The following is a 7,125-nucleotide window of genomic DNA, read 5'->3' on the forward strand; positions in this document are numbered from 1 at the left end:
ACTTTCAGTTTTTGTAATTGAGTATTATGTTAGTTGTAGGTTTTTTGTATATGGCCTTTATTACATTGAGGTACAGTCCCTTTATACCCACTTCAGAGTTTTTATCATGAATGGATGCTGAATCTTGTCAAACGTTTTTTAGCATCTCTTGACCATAGGGTTTTTAACTTCCCTTTTGTTAATGTGGTATATCACACTGATTTGTGGATATTGAACCATTCTTGCATCCCTGGAATAAGTTGTACTTGGTCATGGTGAATGATCCTTTAATGTATTTCTGAATTCAGTTTGCTAATTTTCATTGAGGATTTTTGCATCAGGGACAAAAACTCTTATTTTTCATATTTTGTTGGTACTTTCTTGGTAATAGAAGACATATGGAAGTTAATATGCTCATAGCAATCACTCAGCATTTCTATTCTCTTGTTACATTGTACAAGAGTATACCTGAAAATTTTCAGGGATAGCCAGCTAACTAGTAAAGTGGAGAATAATCAGTTTTAGAACCAACCATAAGAAATTCTACAGAATTCCAGAGTTAAATTCATTCAGTCAGGACAGAGAAACTGACTTTTGCAAAACAGCCAGCATTTACATTTGGGGGTGGGAGAGGATCTAGAAAAATTAGGATTAATACAATTAATTAAAGCATAAGATATTTGTCCTCAGACTCTTCTCTGGCAAAAAGGAGAAAATACCAATTTGAAATTATGGCATTCTAGATTGAGAAAAGAACATATACTAACACATGGTGTGTAAAAGGGCAGTGGCAACTAGTCCAAAGTAAAAGGTAAGTAAATCTTACTTACTCAAAGCAACTTTGGGGCTCATATTATTATTTAAAATGAGGTACACCAAAACTGACATTGCTTGACCATGTTACTTCATAAAGAAATCCCATTTACTTCTTCTTTTTTAGATATTACACTAACAAATATTACTTGTTTTTAAATCTGAGAGAATTTTAGCTATATATTTTATCCTCTATATCATATATGCTAGTAAAACTCTATAAAATCCCTTAAATAGTTAAAACTTGATCCTTGAGGCAGGAGAATAATAGAAATAACATTCCATGATAAATACAACAAAATTTCATTTGGGACAAAATTTAAAAATCATCACCACTTGATATACTATTATTCTTTAATAGAACTATAGTATAAGCTGAAGTCATTAATATGAAATCCTTCCTCTCAACTTTTATTTTTTTCAGTTTCTAACATTTGAAAATAAAAATGGTTTGTAGGGTTTTGTCACGGAAGTTGGCTTAGCTCCTGATTTAAATTCATTTTATTTCAGCGTGATTTTCTCCCAACTCCTCTCCCCTAATGAGGCTCTCGGAGTGCTTACAAAACCCTCACGAACATGCCACTGGCTGTTCCTGCATGTTATCTCTTGGATGAGTTGGTCACGCCGGAAGGAGAGCCATCGGGTTCATTTCTAGGTGTCTTCATTAGCCCTTTCCTAACTTCCTAGATCAAAGTCTCCTAAGTGGATAAGGTCTTCTTGCCGGGTGATACTAGGTGACAAGCTGGTGATTCAGTGCCTGTCAAATTCTTCGGTGAGAAGCAGAGACTGTTTCACGGCCCTCACGGCCGTCACGGCCCCGCTTCAACCATCTCCACGGGGCGTGAATCCCGTTTCCTTCTTTGTCCTTTTCTCCGCCAGCTGCCTTGGGCCTCGCCCGCTCACTCTCCCCCACCTGGCCAAGCCGCCCTCACAGGCCCCAGGGCAGGCTCAGTGGGGTCGGGCTCCGTCCCTCCGCATCTTCGCCACGCCCGCCCGCCATGAACTCACTCACAGCTCGGAGGCCTGGCTCGGGCGGCTCTCCTCGATCGCAGGCCTGAGTGAAGTGGCTGACTCACCACACAGCTCGGCCAGGAGACTGTGAGGCAGGATGAAGAAAACGGTATCCACGGAAAAAGTGGATATTTTGAACACGCCGACAAAGGGTCTGGAGCCTACCTGCTGTCGCTCCCGGTTCTCCACAGTCTCCCTCACAGCCTCTCGAGGTGCCAGTATATCTGCCCCACACAACTGTCCCGGCCCCGGAAGCGGAAGTGGGTCCCCAGCAATAGTCCCACCCTTCCGCCTGTGCTGACCGTAACCTCCTTCGCTTTTGTTCCCCTCAGCATCTCGTGCTTCTTAGGTGTTCTCACATGGATGCCAGAACATGACTTAAGGTCCAGGAAAAGCCAGATCAACAATTATTTCCCCAACCAAAGAATAAATCACATCGGTTTAAGTTTTGGTTAGTGGGTCGGCACCATAGAGTAGATAAATAACCCATAGTTATTCAAGCAGTTTATAAAGGAGGCTTATAAAGTATCAGGGACTGGATGGAAGGGAGGTTGAGGGAGATGGAAGCTTAGTATAATACAGTCTGTGCAGTCCAGAGTCTGTTAGTGGATGTAGTCTGGCATCTGCTGTGGTTTGTCTTGGTAATTTAGTGGCTAAGGGCATAGGTTCCAATGTGGATTCAAGCCCCAGCTCTTCTGTCTGCTAACTGGGTGGTCGTGGGCAAGTTCTTAATTGTACCTGCCTCAGCTGTTTTATCTGAGTACACATCAATAATTCTACCTCAAAGGGTTTTTGTGATGGTTAAACGAAATGATGCCTTTAAAAAGTGCTTAATACAGTTCCTGCATAAATTGTTAAAAATATTAATTATTATACTTTGAAATTCTTGTTCAATAACAGTTTGAAAGTGTATCTGCTGCCAACGTTGCTCTACCTACTTTTTTTTTTTTGTGCCTGGTTGCTGGAAGACTGATTTTCATTAATTTTGTTTTCTATGAAACTTAAAATTTGGCCAGCAGAAAAATGCAAACTGAAATAGAACAATCCACACTTTATTATTTGAAAGGCAGAGTACAGCATGGTGGTAAGAGAACTAAGTCAAGGTGGGAAATATGGAGTGGAGTCTTCTCTCAGCTGCTGCCCAGTCACTAATCTTGGGAAGGCTGATTAATCTTCCCTAGTCTTAATTTATTTTTAAATAAGAGAAGTGGACTAAATACGAGCTAAAATACTAGGATTTTAAACTGGTCTTAAGATGAAACATTGCTCATCAAAATGCTTTGAAAGATGTCATTTTCTCATGTTTTTTACCATACTAATTTCACAGAATTCATCTATATATGTGAATTTTTAATTTTGAAACTTCTGGCTATTCAAGTAGGCTTGCTTCCCTTGATATTAGTACCAACACAAAGGAATACTGAAAATGGCCTTTTTGAATTGCTTGTTTCATCCAATTAGCATGTATAAAATATTTCATGTAACTCATATCATAATAGTTATTGAAACAAGCCCATTTTAAGACATACCTAAAATGGTACCTTCTCCATGAAGCATTAATTGATCACATCTATCAGCAGTGACCCATCTTTCCTTGTTCTGTGCTTCTGTTACCCTTATGCTAGCCTTTTTGTGGCATTTATTAGGGCTGTTTGAATTGATACCTTTTCTCTCTTATGTATTGTTAGCTCCTCCAGAGAAGAAACTCTATTTTATGTGTATATAAGAACTTTACCATAGTGTCTAGTGTAGTCAGAATAAATAGAAATGAACCAATACACCAGAAGTAAATCAGAAAAATTTAGCTCAATTTTCCTAGTTTGAAATGAGTCACAAGCTTCTCTTCTAGTTTATAAATGTTAGCACTTTTTTCAAAGAATCCTAGTGAGTTCAAAATGTATCTGTCAATGAGAAACTATATGAGCTTCCCATGATTTCATCTTTAAAAAGGGAATGACTTTCATAGTTGTTCTCACAGTTTCATTTATCAAATGCCATTTGATTGAGAAACAGAAAGTGTTCATTGAATATTTGCTCAGAAACTGCTTGGAAAAACATTAGGAATAGCTTACATTATTATACCATAGTAACAAAGCGAGTATAAAAAAAGTAATATTAGAATCTATTAATTTAATTTGAAAAATAAACCCATATGCACTTACACAATTAAAAACTCAGAAGCTACTGACTTATGCATATGAAGATCCTAAGATGAGTGACACATTGATTTTTTTAGGTCACAAACAACTTCATTTATTAATTCATTCAAAAATATTTGTTAAATAGTTAGATGGTACCAGCTACTCAGGGTTGAGGTACTAAGGAGAGCAAGACAAAATACTCTGTTTCTGCTTTGGAATATATAGTCTCATAGAACTGCCTTTTTAGAACATTCAGCAGTTGCCCATCTATTTATTTAAATATACATGTAATGCTTGTTGAACACCAAACATGTTCTGGGATCTGTGTGAACACTAGGAAAAAAATTAGACATGGTCTCTGACCCAGAGGGCTTACAGTTCAGAAAGGAAATAAATAACTGCTTAACAAAACTGAAATGAGAGCAAAAAATGAAACACAAACCCATGTGAATGAGCACTGTGTTAGATACAGCAGTCCAGGAGTGACACTGGACAGATGAGATGAAAACAGGACCTGAAAGTCACATCAAAATGTTTGCTGTGGGCAACAGATAAATGCCAAGTTTTCACTTTTTACCTCCTGTTCCCTTGACACCTTCATCAGTTGCTCTGGAGCCCACCAGGTGATCTCACCTTGCAAAGGGTTAAACATCTTTAAGCTACTGGGCTGAAGGCAATGACCTCCACTTGCTTCTTTAGGCCAAAAAACTCAAGCCAGCTTCCAACCCTGAAGTTGATTCCATCATGGCTGCTATAAAATATTGGAAAATAACATTGCCAAAAAAAAAAGAGAATGTAAAAAGCATACCGGAAACAGAAGGAGATAATTATATTCCACCTGGGTCTTTTTGCTCACTGAAGGGATCACAGGAAATCAACTTCCCAGGGTTACCAAGTGGTAAAATAAGATCAGTGCTGGTAAAATATCTTCTAGTCAATTTTAGGGGGGATAGGATTGAAAGGTTTTATGTTTGGATCTGGATTGCAAGAAAAGTTGATGAATAAAATCTAACATCATATCTTTCCTTAGCAAAGGCCAAATGTGGCTGGAAGAGCCAGTGTCCAAAACCCTCTGACCAGAACTGGCTACATAATTTGTGTGGCTTTGTGCAAAATGAAAATATGGGGCTCCTGTTAAAAACAAAATGAAGAATTTCAAGACAGAACAGCAATGCATTAAACCAAGTATGGGCCCTCCTATATGTGCAGCCCTAGGCTACTACACTGGTCACACATATACGAAGCTGGCCCTGCCTCTGATGCCAGCACTCTCACTCCATCATGTTTTACCTTTTTCTAGCTCCCCTGTTGTTTATTGGTGTTGCCTGGAGTTTAAGACCTGTAGTCTGTGCGCTGGGAATGCTTAACCCCAGAGGTAGAGGGGTGCAACTCCCCCTGTTGACTGCCTTGCAGCATTGCATAAATCTCCTGGAAGGAGCGCAGGCGTCTCCCAGGTTTGCTCTAAGTGCTTTGTCCCTGACGGTCACTATTTCATAGCCATGAACCAGTAAACAACTCTTTAAATGAGCTCAGAAAATACTATGTCTGTGGGCAATTCGAAAGGATACAGGTGAATTTGGTTATTCTGTGGTCTTCCAAAAATCTCTTTGTTACACTTAGGGGAGGACACTTGGCTCTATTTTTGGTCAGATTTAATGGAGTCAGGGAGGTACAGTAAATAAGGCAGGGTTAAGACCACTAAGTCAATTCATTAAAAATAATAAATCTATATAGGCCATCAGAATCTTCAGGCCAGAGTTAAAGCTGAGAGTTTTGATTAAGATTTGGCTCTAAATTGAGATTGGAGTTAAAGGTACCTAACCGGAAACTCTACAGTAGGCTGGGGCCACAGGACAGTTTTATTATGGATCTTGAATATCAGGCTAAGGAGCATAAACTGTATCTTGATGGCACTTGAATATCATCAACATACTTAAACCAAGGGATTGACATGATCCCATCTGTATTTTCGAAGGACAATTCCAATGAGACCAGAACTTACAGAAAGGGAATTAGGGAAATCAGACAATCTAAGAACTTTTAAAAGAGAAAATTCAAGGGATATGAAGATGTTGAATCTCAGTGATGGAATGGGTATTTGGAGGTGAGAGAGAATGGCTGTTTGGGGCTTAGGTATTTTGTAACTTAGATCATCATAAATGCTGATGCACTTATTTGATATAGGGAGCAGCAGAGGAAGAATAAATCAGCCATTAAATTTCCTGTTTGGAGGTGAGTGTAGTGGTAGTGGTGGTGGTGGTGGGGGTCCTCCTTTCTACTTAGTAAGACAGTGACAAACCAAGATATTTATCTTTTTTACTTCTACTACTTGCAGTCACATTTCTAGATATTTAGTCTATTATATGTTTTGAAATTACCAAGCAAAGTTAAACAGATTCTGTCCAATAAACTCCTTTTTAATAAGGTCAAACTAAGTAGAATATAGCCAAGATAGATGTTTACCAAAAAGTCTTGATAAAAGTTTCAATAACATAAGGCATTATGCTATGCATGATACTTAGTAGAGAATCGTTTATCCAGAGTTGCTCATTTCCTCAATTTGAGTAAAAGAAGTTTTGTTGAATTGTTATAATTTCATATTCACTGCTTGCAGTGGCAGTGAGATTTTCTTTACAGAGCATTTCTTGTGGCTTTGAAATCTTACAAGTTTCAAATACAAAATTATGTGGAAAACAATTTTATAGAGACAAATTACTGGGATTTGGAACCTCAAGAAACATTAAAAAATCCTTAATAATGGTGGGAAATTTTCCTTTCCCTAATCTCCCAGGAGGATCTATCTAGGCCTGAAATTCAAACCTCATCTACTGAGAAATGCAGTTTCACTGATATTATTTTTAAATTCTAAGCTCCTAAAACAATCTTAAAAGTTTCAAAACTAGAATAAAACTGTTGATTAAGATAGCCTGAAAATTCAATCCTGTGATACTCTTATAATTTCTTTTTCAAACATTAGTGGTTATAGAAAGAATGATTTTAATTAATGATGTCAGTGAGAAATGAGTTTTATTGTACAATTTCCAGTGTGTAAAGGATATTTTTGGGTTATCACAATGCTTGGAGACCTTAGTAGAATTAACATCTGGATGGTAATGGTGCTAAACCCCTGTTAGACAGGGGGCAGACTTGTGCCTCAAATCTTGGATACTTGTAGATTCTT

The 7,125-nt window shown here is 38.1% G+C and overlaps 1 protein-coding gene across 1 annotated transcript in view; it reads right to left on the bottom strand.

Moving 5' to 3' along the window:
* The window catches only part of CCDC152 (coiled-coil domain containing 152), a 29,157-nt gene extending 27,117 nt beyond the window's left edge, over positions 1-2,040 (bottom strand). Inside the window, exon 1 of the mRNA XM_037023569.2 lies at positions 1,969-2,040. The gene's annotated coding sequence lies outside the window, so the exon portion shown is untranslated. The remainder of the gene's footprint in view (positions 1-1,968) is intronic.
* Between the last annotated feature and the right edge of the window lie 5,085 nt (positions 2,041-7,125).

This window comes from Manis javanica, chromosome 1 (assembly GCF_040802235.1).
Source record: "Manis javanica isolate MJ-LG chromosome 1, MJ_LKY, whole genome shotgun sequence".
Classification (NCBI taxonomy): domain Eukaryota; kingdom Metazoa; phylum Chordata; class Mammalia; order Pholidota; family Manidae; genus Manis; species Manis javanica.